Consider the following 15,891-nt stretch of genomic DNA (forward strand, 5'->3'; position numbering starts at 1 on the left):
TTGGTGAGAATAATAAATTTTATGTCGGTGAGAATAATAAATTTTAAAAAGTAATGATGTGATTATAAATTATATTTACATATGAAATAAATGGTTAGTAGATATAAATATGGGGTTGTTTTAACAAAATATAAACTCGTGGATCAATTTTTGTATTAAAATATCTCAAATCATGATATGGAATTCCCATATAATTCCATATCATGGTTTTTGGAGAATATGGAATCACATCTCATGTTATGGAATCATGAGATGGAATCATCGTAAAATCGCATGGCCAAACGTTTCTACTTAATTCAGTTGCACAAAATTTGTTTGTGAGTCTTGTTTTTTTTATTAGTGGGTTTATGTTTTACCTAGTCAATGAATTATCTTCTTGTTTTAGTGGATCATGTTTACCACTTTCCTCTTGTTTTTCCATTATTAGTTAGTTGCTTTATTTTAGCTTAATTAGTTAACCGTATGCCTATAAATTGCAGTATGTGTTCTTGTTCAGTAGTAAGAAAATTGAGCACTTCAAAAATATTATTTTTGAAAGATGTTTCTTTGCCTTTCATCTCTTGATCCAACAAGTCATAGTATGACTCGTGGTTTGAGACCATTGGATGTAGGGGGACTCGTACATAAGGATATCCCACCGTTCAAAAATTACAATGGTCAAAATTAGTCATGTGATAAACTTTTTAGCTATTGTTTTTGGTTATTATCTTGAATTTTTGGGGTAACATTCAATAAAATTATATTGCCAAGGATTTTTAGGACCTAAACTTTCTATAAGTGAATATTTTGTTAATAGGCACAACTCTTTAGGTTACATCATATTTATCATTTCTAATGATTTAAAAATATAAATTGATTTAAGACACTTGTCTTTCATTAATGTTATTAAATCAATTGCATTCACACAAATTCCTTTTGATATGCAACTATTTAATATAATCGACATGCTATTATTGTACAATGCACATTCATAGAAATTAGTATATTATGAACACAAGAATTTTAAAATGTTAACTGTTTATTGAAAAAAATCTTTAAATTGTTGATTGATTTTTCTACCCTTAAAAAATATATTTAAAAATATAAAATATTTCCGATAAAAAAATATATTCAGCCTTTTCTAATAATTTGAATATAACTAAAATTTTGCGTAGTGAATTGAATTCCTCATCTATCAGTCATGAATTTGATACTAATTCAAATTAATCATATCGTTAGACTTCTACTAGAAAAATGCTATGAAATTTAATATAAATTAAGCAAAAGCATGCCTATGCCTCTTTGCAGAGGTAGATATTTTATACATTTGGTAATCAAAAGTATCATATTGCAGATTTCTTAGTTTTATTGATAGTGATTGGGAAGGTAGCTTAGAAAATCGCAGGAGAACAAATGGAAATATTTTTAATCTTTCTTTCGGATGAATCTCATGGAGTTAAAAAAAAAAGATAGAGTAGGATTATCATCTCTAGAAGAAGAATACATGGATGCAACTTCAGCAAGTTGTCAAGTTATATGATTAACGAATTTGGTAGTGGATCTTCAACAAGAGAAGATTGGTCCAACTGAAATATTTTGAGGCAACAAGGTGACAATTGGTATGACAAAAAATCATTCTTTTCACGGTAGGACGAAGTACATCAACATCCCTTATCAACTCATTCGTGATCGTGTTGTTGTTGGAATACTCTTTGTGGCACAAATGATTAGTTTGATGAGGTTATAAAAAAAACCATTCTTCACAACAAACATGACTTCTTCAGACAACAAATGAGAGTTTGTGATTTTTAAGAAATGAGGTGTGTTGACTTATTCTTCATATTAATTAAGTTGCAAGAAATTAGTTTGTGAGTCTGGTTATTCGGATTCGTTGGCTTAAGTTTTTAGCTAGTCAATGAATTATCTTCTTATTGTAGTGGGTCATGTTTACCACTTTTCCCATATTTCTCCATTAATAGTTAGTTGCTTTATTTTAGCTTAAATAGTTAACTGTAAGCCTATAAATGACAGTATGTGTTCTTGTTTCAGTAGTAAGAAAATTGAGCAGTTCAAACACTTTATTTCTGAAAGGGATCTTCTTTAGCTTTCATCACTTGATCCAACAAGTAATAGTATGACTCGTGGTTTGATCCCAATGGTCATAGGGAAACTAGTACATATGAATAACCAGATTTTAAAATCACAATGGTCAAAATTATTCTTGTGATAAACTTTTGAACATTGTTTTTTGGTTTTTATGTTAATGTTTTGGGGTAACTTTCTATAAAATTAAGTTGGCAAGGATTTTCATATGAAAACTTTCTATAATTAATTTTTTTGTTAATAGGCACATCTTCTTTAGGTTAAATCATAATTATCCTTTCTAATGATTTAAAAATATATATTGATTGAAAACACTTGTCTTTCATTAATGTTATTAAATCAGTTGCATTCACACAAATTCTGTTTTTATGCAGCTGTTTAATACAATTGACATGGCATTATTATACAATGCACGTTTAAAGAAATCAATATTTTATGAACTCATAAATTACAAAATGTTAAATGTTCATAGATTTTTTTTTATATTGTTGATTGACTTTTATATTCTTAAAAGCTAAATTATTTGTTTAAAGAGATAAAACATTTTGGATAAAAATTTATATTTAGCTTTACATATTTTGAATCAAACTAAAAATTTTCCTGCTGCATCAAATTTTCGATCTATTGGTAATGAATTTGATTGTAATTCAAACTAATCATATGCTGAGACTTCTTCTAGAATTTTTTTATGACATATAATATAAATTAGGTAAAAGAACAAATATTCCCTTATGCAAAGGTAGAAATCTATATTTTAAACTTATTAGTTTTACTAATACTATCTTGCTTAATTGATTTTATAAACATGTTTTATAAGTTTTTCTCTTTTATTCATATTGTTCACTATTATTACTATAAAATAAAAATAAATATGAAGTCTAGGTGTTATATATGTTTATTGTTGTCGTTGGAAACGAGTTTTTTCGATGATGATCGTTTATATGATTTAAAGTAAAAGTAAATTTTACATAAAATCAACTCTTTTGTATGTTGGTATAATCAGGGGAGTAGGAACAAGGGAACGGTGAAGTGAATGAATGACCAAAAGGGTTTTGGTTTCGTTAGTCATGATGATGGTCTTAGTAATTTTTTATTCATCAATTTGGTATTAGATCTGAAGGTTTCCGTAGCTTAGCTTATGGGGTAGTTTTTGAATTTGATGTGGAATATGAGAATTACGGCCGTACTAAGACTGTTAATGTTTCCGACACAGATGTTACTCCTTTCAAAGGAGGATCCCGTGATGGTGAAGGTGTTGGAGGTCATCACTATGGTTGTGGTGGTTGATATTGATGTGGAGGTAGGAGATATGGTGGTGCTGAAGATGGTTAGGGTAGTGGCAGGCGGTATGGAGGTTATGGTTGATGTGATGATGGTGGTGTAAAGTATGGTGGAGGTGGCGGTGTGTATAGTGGTAGTGGTGGAGGAGGTAGTGGGTGTCACAAGTGTGGGGAAGATGGGCATTTCGCAAGGGAATGTAGTCAAGGTGGTGGATATGGTCATCTTCCCAACTTTGGCTACATTCCCTTTCTAAATGACCACTTTCCCCAAACTTGTAACAACCACCTCCTCCTCCACCACTGCCACCTCCACCACACTTTCCACCACCGCCGCTATATGTACCATCACCTCCATACCACAATACTGCCATACCGCCTGCCACTGTCGTAACCATCGTCATCACCACCTTATCTCCCACCTCTACATCTATATCAACCACCACCATAATTATAACCTCCACCACCTCCACCATCAAGGGATCCTTCTTTGAAAGGAGCACCATCTGGCCGGTATCATTGACCACCTTAGTGTAGCAAGCATTCCAGGTTCCATATCAAACTCAGTAGCTTCACCATCAACTAAGCTACGAAAACCACCAGATCTTATAGCAGATTGATAAATAAAAATATCATCACCATCATCATTAGGGGTAATGAAACGTAAACCCTTTTGGTCACTGAACAACTTCACCGTTCCCTTGTTACGATTCCCCTGATTACACATATACTACAAGGAGAAAAATACAATGATTATGCTAAAGGAAAGAGATAAAGAGGTTCAAACAAATCATTTGGTTGAGCACAAGATGTCTTTTTTTTAGAAAAAGGGTTCGAAAGTGGTATTGTCTTATAATTTATGTGTTGGTGTTGTACATAAAAAAAAAGAGGAAAAAATGGGATTAATGTTCCTACACTTTGATTCAAGTAAAAAGACTTGGTCCTACTTTTTTATTTTTTTAGATATTAAATTAAAAAACAATACCTAAGAGATGTAAATCTCATATGGTGGACTCTTGTAGTTATGTATGAATACATATATCAAAGCTATCCCAAGTATGATATTATGGACAATTAAAAAAATGTGAATCCAAAAGACCTCATCCTAGTTCTCTCTAAAAAGAATCATATACAAAGTGATATATAACATATATTTGTTTCTCAGAATAAGGACACTAGACATACTTAGATACGAGAGAGTTACACTCTTAAAATTACATTAACAAAAGTTTTATTGGAATTTTCTCCAAAATTTTTTATATATATATATATATATATGGAGAATCTAAGGACAATCCATGCAAAATATCATAAGCCTTTTGTCTAAAAATGAAAGGGGGATTCGATGTATGTAGAAACTAAGCGGATACACCACATTATTAACGTAGTAGTAGATAATAAAATTGTTGATTATCTAAAAAAAATAAGCACATTTGACATTGGATCTATAATTGCAAAATGGAGGTTAAAAATGAGATGATCGAAGCTTTTGAAATGAATCTCCTTTTTCAAATGCTAAATTAGGGTTTCTTAGTTTATTCTTACAAATTTATAAAATAATTTTTTTTCCTTGAGTAGATATATCTCTAAACCTTTCTACTACTAATTATAAAATGTCCACGCAAATGTGAGAATCAATGAAGATGGAGACATGCAAATCAAAAAAGAAGATTTATATTTACTATTCATAGATGAGCAACAAAGTAGTACGAGGAAAAGCTTAATAACAATGATTTGACACAACATACCGAGACGAAAGGTCTTGTTCTACTAAAGGACAAACATTTTCAGGTGTGGTAGGTCTTTTGGAGAGAATGAGAAGAAGAGGTGGAGAATAGGAAACCCTAGTACAAAGGAAAATGTCTAAGGAAGATAGTTTTTTGTATTTAATTTTCATTTTGGGCGGCCCAATATCTTTTGTGTGGTAAGTAGATTTGGGCACTAGGGCCAAATAAGTTTCTTTTTTGTTTAAACTTCTTTCTCACATCAATAAAAGGCCTAACTTTTTCTTAAAAAAAAGGGCCATGCGATCATGAAACTTTATCCAACAACAATAGCATGGATTTCATTCCCAACATTACCCCCAAATTTCTTTGGGAAATAACTTTTTTAATTTACTTTCTAAAGTATTTCAAACCCAATATAAGGCTTATAAAAACTTATTTACCAAATACATCAACAACATATAAACAATATTAGGGCTTTGATATAAATATGTAATTATTATAAAATAAAGACTTTAATATAAATATAATTAAAGTGAAAGAATAGTCTACACAAGAACAAAGGGAAGGGAGAACTATTTTTATTTAACCTTTTATTCATATCTTTTTCCTCACATTAAGGGCCTATTCATAAGCCAAAAAAAAACATTGGCCTAAAGAATATGTGGGACCCATGTTCTTGGGAGCAAAGGAAAAACACGTGGACATAATATTTTACAACACTCCCCCTTGATGTCCATGTAAAAGAAAAATTATAGTGAAACAAATAGTGTAGTAACATGCATTGTTTGCTGCCACATTAAAAACTGCTTGAAAGAAGCTAGGTGTAAGCTGATTGTGAGAAACTACTTGCAGGGCTACTTGTAAGAGGCTAATAATAACATCATGGTTTAAGTTGCTTATAGAACCTACTAGTGGAGTTGATTTTAATATGCTTATAGAAACTTGCATGCCGGGCTGTTTGTAAGTTGCCTTCTTGATTTCAAACTCATCCAGAGAATCATGTAATTGGCATCTACAATATGATGTATTTATTACTTATTGGAGTTCATCAATAAATAATTTGTCTCGTTAAAATGTTATTAGGAAAATCCTGTGGGAAAAAGTCCTATTAAAGGAAAGAGAGTACACATATCTAGTAATATGCGTTGAGAGTTGCCTCATTAAAAATCTTAACAGAAAATCGAGTGGGATAAAAACCCTGATTAAGGGCAAAAGAGTGCAGTGCTTATTTACTCCCCCTGATTCAAACATCACTTAATTTTTGTGAAGGATATCTTACAATCTTACAATTAGCCTTCCAAATGTTGATATTAATTGTGTCTTTGTGACAATATCACATTCATGAAGATGTTGCATCATAGAGTCTATCATGATATGTTATTTTCTTATCTATTTGATATGTTGAATTCAACCACTGATAATCAATTAGTTTGTGACCTCATCGGTATAGACAAATTTCTGATTCAACTTGTTTGTAACAATAGACAAGTGACTGATATTTTATTTGACTATATTGTAGAGTAATATAATATGAAATTATTTCCACATACAAACAAATAGATTTCTTGAGATCATACTTTATATATATATATATATATATATATAATAGTTTTTTGCAGTTTCATAACCAATAAACCTTTACAAGATTGGTTAGATAAACAAATTTATAAATCAATATTTCATTCCCTTTGAAAATCTCTATCAATAGGAATAGTGTTATATTTGCAAGCACATCCATAAAATTATTATACATTGAATAATAATCACAGGATACATAGTTGTCACGCCCCGAGGCTAGCCCCTTGACGTAAACACGAGACCTAGGATCACGAGTGACCCCAAGCTAACCCTGAGTTGGCATTTCATAAACATACAAACATTTTCTAAAATAAAAGATACTGTGCGGAAGTTTTAAACATGAGATAAACTGAAATGGTGGGGAATACCTAACACTGGTCTAAATATAAATACTCGATAAGAGTTAATAACAATGGACTATAACTCAAAAACTAAAGCTGAATCTAACTATGTATGAATATAAGCATTTAACTGACTAGAGATGTTGGGACATGCCCTAGCTAACTCTGCAAAAACTAAAACAAATTAAAGATTAAATGTAAAATAACATGTCTCTTGTCCTTGAAGAATAAGGAATCACAACTGATACTGTTGTATATGGATCGAGAACCAATTTACACGTGATCTGAGGGTTGAGGACCTAAACCTATATCACAAAAAGATGTAGTGTATAGTATGCGTCAATACTTGAAAGGTACTGAGCATGTAGGATATGATAAAACTGAACAAACATATATCTGAACAAAGCATACTGAGCAATGATATAATCTGAACTTGATACAGATACTGAGCTATACTGAAAATGAACTAAACTGAATGCAATGACCAAGTACATAACATGCTGAAACTGAATACTGAAATATATCTGAAACCTGGCAAAATGCACTAGAGTCAGACTATGAGAGCTACAAATAACCAACATAAAAGCACGTGAGCTAAACGTGGACTCTGATGTATACACCCCATCGTGAGGACCCAATATACCTTACAAGGGTATAAAGGCATGACTGGCATGATCACTAAATCTAATGCCCACAGAGGGGACTTATAAACCTATGAGGGCACGTAGTTCTGGGACTATGAGGGTGACTGACCCTAGTCTAACTCGGTGTTAAGCTTACTCCCAACTGGAAATGTATACAATACAACATATCTGAAATATATTGGATAGCTTAATATTTTGACATGCTAACTGAAAATGCAACATTAAGTACTGATAATGAAACATTTGAAAACTAAGGCATGTATATCTGTTTATTTGTCCTAGATAGTGTAATTCATGAACTAAACGAATTTACACAACTAGGGTTCTGAATTTCATACAAGGAACTAATCTACAATGTTACTATAACATGAAAATCTGATTAGGATTATTAGAACAACTAAATCACAATAATTATCTATATTTCTAGAAACCCTAGGTCTATATAATATGAAGGGAATCAAGAATCTTACTGAATTCTAAGGACCTAATGGGTGAAAGGAACCCATTAGTGAGATCCCATATACCTGGTGACAAATTTCATGGAGAAATCTTTCGATTTCGAAGCTGGAACTGAAGAAGCCTGGCTGCGTGTTCTTGAGAAAGTTATAGCCTGATTTTTCCCTTTTTGCTCTAAGTCTGATGATTTTTTGGCGAATGAAACGCTAAGGGTAAGTTCTAACAAGTTACTAGGCTTAAATCAACCAAACCTATGTAGTTTAGGGGTTAGACGACATAGTTTAGGTGTCCAATGCATAGGGGAAAACACCAAATGACCCCTGACTTAAAAATCTGACGAGGCCGACCATAGCTTTAGTGAAGGACCGTCACTAGGACCACTGCCTGTTGATTGGGTCGTGGTCTGCTGGCAATAGCTACTGGTTCTGGGGGGTCCTGTCCACGAGCCTCACCACGGACCGTGTGGAGGGCCACAGACCGTGAAGGTCACCGTGGTCCTTCACTTGCACTGGTGGTTTGCTGGCTCAGGTCCACGAACCCTCCTATGGCCTGTCATCAAGACCACGGCCCGTGGAGGGCTGCATGGTCTAATGTCAAGGTCTGAGAGGCTCTGTCCAACGAGCACGAGCACCAGTATGGCCCATGTGGTGGTCAACGACCCTTGAAGGGTCCCATCATTCACCAAAGACAGGTCTACGGACCGTGGTTCCATTCACGGTCTGTTAACCTTGTCGTGGTTCACCTATTTTTTCTATTGTTCTGGTATGGTAAGTTCTGAATTGTTACAATATCTCCCCCTTAGGAATATTTGTCCTCAAATGAAGTCTAAATTAGTTGAGTATGGAGGAATAAAGGTGCATTCCCTACCACTAAGTACTTGAAACTGAAATATGACTTAACTAAGCTCCAAGAACATGCAAATAAGCTGAAAATATATGTATAACTGAAGGAAACATGATACTAAGACTGAATTTATGCAAGAGTAAACTGAGAGACCGGAGAGGAACTATTACCTCAAGTTGGAATAGAATCGGAAGGAAAGAGATGAGGATACTTGGCCTTTAGGGCTGCTTCTGCTTCCCAAGTAGCTCCCTCTACGGACTGACTCCTCCAAAAAACCTTAACTGAGGCGACTTCTTTTTTTCTCAACCTTCGAACCTGACGATCAAGAATTTCAACTTGCACCTCTTCATAAGTGAGACTATTCTTCACAACCACACTTTATAATGGAACTATAAATGCTGGATCACCCACAAATTTATTCAAAAAGGAAATGTGAAAGACATGATGGATTGTTGTAAGCCACTTTATCAACCCTTTTCAAGATCCTGTAAGGGCCTACATATCTAGGACTGAGCTTCCCTTTCTTGCCAAATCTCATCTCCCCTTTCATAGGTGATACTTTCAGAAAAACCCAATCATCGATTTGGAACTCTAAGTCCCTCCTCTTTACATCATCATAAGACTTCTGACGACTCTGGGCTGTCCTAATTCTATCTCTGATGAGCTATTACTTTTCCATAGCATCATCAACCGAATCGGACCCTATCAAGGTTGCTCCACCTACCCCAAACCAACCAACTGGAGATCTATATATACGCCCATACAATGCCTCATAATGGGCCATCTGAATACTGGAATGGTAGCTATTACTGTAGGTGAACTCTATGAGAGGTAGGTGATCATCCTAACTACCCTTGAAGTCGATCACACAAGCTCTCAAAATTTCCTCTAATGTTTGAATGGAATGCTCTGCCTGACCATCTGTATGTTGATGAAATGTTGTGCTAAGATTTACCAGAGTACCAAGAACTTTCTAAAATGACTTCCAGAAATGAGGACCTCTATCTGACATGATGGAAAAAGGAACCCCATGCAACCTGCGTATCTCATTAATGTAAAGCTTGGAGTAGTCCTCCGCCGAATCTATACTCTTAACAACAAAAAAGTGAGCGGACTTAGTAACTTTGTCTACTATCACCCAAATGGAGTCATGCTGCCTTCGAGTACGAGGTAAACCTGTGATGAAATCCAAGTTTATCACTTCCCACTTTTATGTATGAATGTTAATCACTTGAGTCATACCTCCTGGTTTCTGATGTTCTACCTTCACTTGTTGACAATTGGGGCACTTAGCCACAAAATCTGCTATATCCTTTTTCATGCCATTCCACCAAAAGATTCCCGCATGTCGCGGTACATCTTAGTGGCTCCTGGATGGATAGAATACCCAGAGTTATGGGCTTATGTAAGGATCTGCTATCTCAACTCACCCACCTTAGGAACACATAAACGACCCTGGTAGCGAAGCACACCATCTCCCCCTTAGGAGAAAACCTCAACTTTTTACCTCTAAACTACACCTTTCAATTGAAGCAATATAGGATCACTGTCTTGTCTTTCATTAACCTCCGCTACCAATGAAGATTCAGACCCATTCTGAACTATCACACCATCATCTGAAATGTTCGTAAGTCAAACTCCTAAGCGAGCAATCCGGTGAACATCTTTTGCTAATTCCTTCACTTCTTCCTCAACATGTGCTACACTACCCATAGATAGTTTGCTAAGAGCATCATCTACTATATTATCCTTACCAGGATGGTAAAGAACATTCATGTCATAGTCCTTGAGGAATTCAAGCCATCTCCTCTGGCGAAGATTCAACTCTTTCTGGGTGAACACATACTGGAAGGCTCTTATGGTATGTGGACACATCTACGTGAACACCATACAACTAATGTCTCCAAATCTTTAGGGCTTATACTACGACTACAAGCTCGAGGTCATGAGTCAAATAGTTCTTCTCATGCACCTTAAGATGTCTAGAAACATAAGCTATAACTTTACCCCACTACATAAACACACAATCTAGGAGGACTCTAAATGCACAATAATAGATCACACAACCGTCTGAACCCTCAAGTAGAGTCAAAACAGGAGTTGTAGTCAACCTAGTTTTCAGTTCTGAGAAGCTCTTCTCACACTCATCTGACCATTGAAACTTAACCTTTTTCTTAGTCAACTTAGTCACTGGAGAAGCTATGAATGAAAATACTTCCACGAATCTTTTGTAATAACCAGACAAACCCAAGAAACTTCTGATATCTGTAGGAGAGGTGGGTCTGGGCCATTGCTTCACTGCCTCTATTTTTTTAGAATCCACTCAGATCTCTTCGCTAGACACTATATGATCAACGAAGGAAACTGATTGTAATCAAAACTCACATTTACTAAACTTAGCGAATAACTGGCGATCCTTGAGAGTTTGCAGGACAACCCTCAAATAAGTCACATGTTCTTCCTCATTCCTAGAGAAAATGAGGATATCATCAATAAAGACAATAACGAACAAGTACAAATAATGACTCAACACCTTACTCATTAAATCCATGAAAGCTTCAGGAGCATTGGTTAGTCCAAATGACATAACTACAAATTCATAATGACCATACCAAGTTCTGAAGGCTATTTTCATGATGCCACTAGTTCTGAATCTGAGTTGATGATAACCGGATCTGTTGTCTATTTTTGAAAATGACTAGCACCCTGGATTTTGTCGAACAAGTCATCAATCCTGGGGATAGGGTACTTATTCTTTATTGTGACTTTGTTCAACTGTAAATAGTTGATGCACATCCTTTGAGAACGATCTTTCTTTTTCACGAACAAAACTGGAGCACCCCATATGGAATTACTAGGTGTGATAAAGCCCTTATCTAGAACGTCTTTCAACTATTCCTTTAATTCCTTAAGCTTAGTTGGAGGAATTCTGTAAGGAGGAATAGAAATAGGCTGGGTATCTGTAAGGAGATCGATTCTGAAGTTGATTTCCCTTTCGGGAGGAACTCCGGGAAGATCTTCTAGAAACCCTTTGGGCAACTCATTAACTACTGCGACTGATTCAAGAGATGGGGTTTCGGAGATTGAATCCTTAACCCCAACAAGATGATATATATACCCTTTGGAGATTATCTTTCTAGCCTTAAGGTAGGAAATCAACCGACCCATAGGCACTGAGCTACTACCCTTCCATTCTAAGACTAGTTAACTTGGAAACTGAAAATGAACGATCCTAGTTCTACAATCGACTAAGGCATAACAGTAATGTAACCAATCCATGCCTAGAATAATATCAAAGTCTACCATTTCTAACTCTACAAGATCTGCTGAGGTGACTTTCTCAGAGACTATGATAGGGTAATTTTTATATACCCGTCTAGCTATAACTAGGTCACCAACTGGTGTAGAGACTGAGAAGGGTTCTGAAAGATTTTCTGGACTGACACCAAAGTTTACTGCTATATATGGAGTTACAAAGGAAAGAGTAGTCCCTGGATCTAACAAAGCATAAACATCTAAATGAAAGACTCGCAACGTATCAATAACCACATCAGAAGAATCTTCCTGATCTTGGCGAGCCTGGAGAACATACAACTTATTCTGGTGCTAATCGCCACCTATACCAGATAAAGACCTTGCTAAGTTGGGCAAGCTGCTGGTGTTGCTGGAGATGTATATTGAGCTTTATTATTAATACCTTCTTGTCACTATTTAGAAGAAGGGCAATCTCTCAACCTGTGACCAGTCTGACAACAACCAAAACATCCTTCCTTGTCTGCAAAACACTCACTCGGATAGTTCTTACCACACTTGGGACAAATTGAGTAGGTCCTGTTACCTGAAACACTCCCCTGAGACTTATAGGCCGATGCCCTGCCGCTTTGATCCTATCAAAACTTAGGGGATGGAGCACTAGCTGATGAAGGTTCTGGGGTTGAAGATCTTTGCAGAAACTGCGAGCGATTTCCACCACCTGATTTCTATTGAGAGTACTCATAGTTCCCTGTTCTAGCCTTTTTGTTGTCCTTAGCTAGTTCTCTAAGCTTATCTCCCTAAACCTACTAAGCATGATTCATGAGCCTAGAGATACTTATATCCTCCAACAACATAGCATTTCTGCACTCTGTCTTCACCATGTTAGATACCCAAAATAGGAACTTACTCATTTGTGCCATGGGATCGGCAACCATATGTAGAGCATGCCTGGAGTGCTGGGTAAACTTAGGTCCGTACTCTTGGACTGATATCGAACCTTGTCTCAAATTCATAAATTCCTTATCCTTAGCCTCCCTCAATTCTCTTGGGAAGAACATGTCCAGAAAAGTTATGGTAAAACACTCATATGTCACCAGAGATGCATTCTTACCCCTATTTTCCTTCCACTGCGTGAACCATATGTGAGCCACATCCTTAAGCTGGTAGGACGCCAACTCTACCCTATTATGTCCAGTCACTTGCATCACTCAAAATAACTTCTTAACCTCATTAATGAAGTTATGAGGGTCTTTACCAACTTGAGACACAACAAACTCAGGCGGATTCATCCGAACAAAATCCCGTACTCTAGCTGCCACTGAGTAACCACTAGTATTTGTAGGAACTAGAACTCGCTGATTGTTCTTGTTCTCTATACTCTTAGCCAAAAGCTGGATAATATTTTGAAACACTACATTCAAAACCCTATGGTTTGGGACTTGAGGAACTGCATTAGCGTTGTGGGCATTAGCATTCCTTGCGTAAGGTCTATGAGGAGGCATGATCTGAAACACATAACGTCGAATTAGAAAGGAGATGATACCTACACACGATAAGAATAACAAGAAAGTGAAGTTTTTTCCTAAAACACTTCATAGCCTTCCCCTCAGAGGTGTGGCGCGCTTCACACTCATTTAAGGGATGGTACTTTGTGCGGCTTTTCAAACATCCTAGGACTCTTAAACCTAATGCTCTGATAACAAGTTTATCACTCCTCGAGGCTTCCCTTTGACATAAACACGGGATATAGGATCACGAGTGACCCCAAGCTAACCATGAACTGGCATATCATAAACATACAAACATTTTCTAAATAAGAGATACTGCGCGGAAGCTTAGAACATGAGATGAACTGAAATGGTGGGGAATACCCAACACTACTCTGAATATAAATACTGGATAAGAGTTAATAACACTAAACTATAACTCAAAAACTAGAGTTGAATCAAACTATGTCTGAATATAAGCCTCTAACTGACTAGAGATATTGGGTAATACCCCAACTAACTTGTTGAGTCTGAGATTTTGACTCATTTAGGGCTTTGTTTTGATAGTATAAGTGTCCTCAAATGCCTATTTTGTTCTCTAAACTGATGTTAAAATGTTGATTTGCAGTTATGGAGTCTAAGGAGCAAGGCAAGGACATTACCGGAAAAAAAAGAACTAAAAAGATGAAGATGTGAAGAAAAGTGAAGGATCCTGTTGATCGCCAAGATCACTTGGCACACCGCCTAGTGGCACTTTAGCTCACCTAAAGTTTCAGCGTGACAGCCTTGGGGAAAAACCACGTTGGCGACATAAATGTGCAGTCGGTGAAATGCCCATCGATTCCGCGACAACATGCTGGATTGCCTAAAGTTACACGACTTGGGATGCTGAGAACCAATGCAAAAAGGCGATGGAAAGAGAGAAAATGGTGGATCGCCAAACCACTCAACGAGTCGCAACTTATACCGTCGAGTGGACTTTTAGGCCAAAATGCTGGCAACTATAAATTGGATTTTAAAAGGAATTTTGATGAGTTCTCTCCTATTTTATTGCAGTTCCCATTCTAGAGTTAGAGTTTTCTCTTAGTTTGTAGTTCTTATTGTAGACTTTGAGGATTTCTAAGCTTAATTTTGAGAATTTGCAAGTGTTTTCTATGTTTTTTCAATTTGGACCATTCTAAAGACTTGGGAACTTTTACCTAGATCATCGCAAATATATTTGGTAATTGTTTTTCTATTTTTATGATGTGTGGCTAAACCCTCGATTCTTGGGATGTGATTATGTGGTTATGGGATGAATTAGCTTTTGGGTATTGTTAATTACTGAATTAAATGTTTAATTAAAGTGGGTTTTAATTTTTAGTTGTATTTTAAACTAAGAATTGTAGTTGCAAATGGAATTCAAACATAGAATTCTTGGCTTGCTTGAAAAAGAGGTTTTAGAATCAAAGCTTTCAATTGATGATTGTCGTTATTGGGGTGATATGGGTTTAGCTCAAAAGAGTAAATCCTAACCTCGATCTACCTATATAACTCGAAAGAGTAGATGAATTAAGGTGTGAGCTGTTCTTATTTCTAAGCTTGTTGATGTTCAAAAGAAATCACTTGATTCGAGATAGTTGTTCGAAAGAAAGCTATTTTACTTATAGCCTAACCTACCGACTTATGTTAGCTATTTATTAGTAGTTTCAATTATCCATATAGTGAAATTTGCCTATAATCGATCACATCCCGAGAATTCCTCTCTATATTATTATTTCCTTTGTGTTTGACTGTGTTGCAGCTGATAATTGCAAATCAAAACCACTTCATCTGATATTCGTCTCAGCCCTTTAGACTTGTTTACATATCTTTTTCAATAATTTCTATTCCTATAACTAATTAGACCATATTTGTACTTCATAATTGAATTTGAACATGTACCGCTCCCTGTGGGTTCGACCCCAACCTTTCGTTGGGTTTTATACTAGTTAACGATCGTTTACACCTAGAATCAAATGAGGTGTACTTGAAACGTTAATCGAAATGGCGCCATGTGAGAGAGTTGTGTTGGTTAAAATTCTATTATTGAAGTTGAATTGTGATCTTTTTGTGTTATAGTTGAATCAACTTAATTTTTTTTTTGTGTTGTTAATGTTGAATAGAGGAAGATATGAGCGTGAACGGGAGTAATGGTAGCCAAGTGGGCCATCAAGATGATA

The 15,891-nt window shown here is 35.6% G+C and overlaps 1 pseudogene; it reads left to right on the forward strand.

Moving 5' to 3' along the window:
• Positions 1 to 2,003: 2,003 nt before the first annotated feature.
• On the forward strand, positions 2,004 to 3,753 carry LOC125829354 (glycine-rich protein 2-like; annotated as a pseudogene).
• Positions 3,754 to 15,891: the final 12,138 nt, after the last annotated feature.

This window comes from Solanum verrucosum, unplaced genomic scaffold (assembly GCF_900185275.1).
Source record: "Solanum verrucosum unplaced genomic scaffold, falcon-dt-bn FXZP01000157.1, whole genome shotgun sequence".
Taxonomy (NCBI): Eukaryota; Viridiplantae; Streptophyta; class Magnoliopsida; order Solanales; family Solanaceae; genus Solanum; species Solanum verrucosum.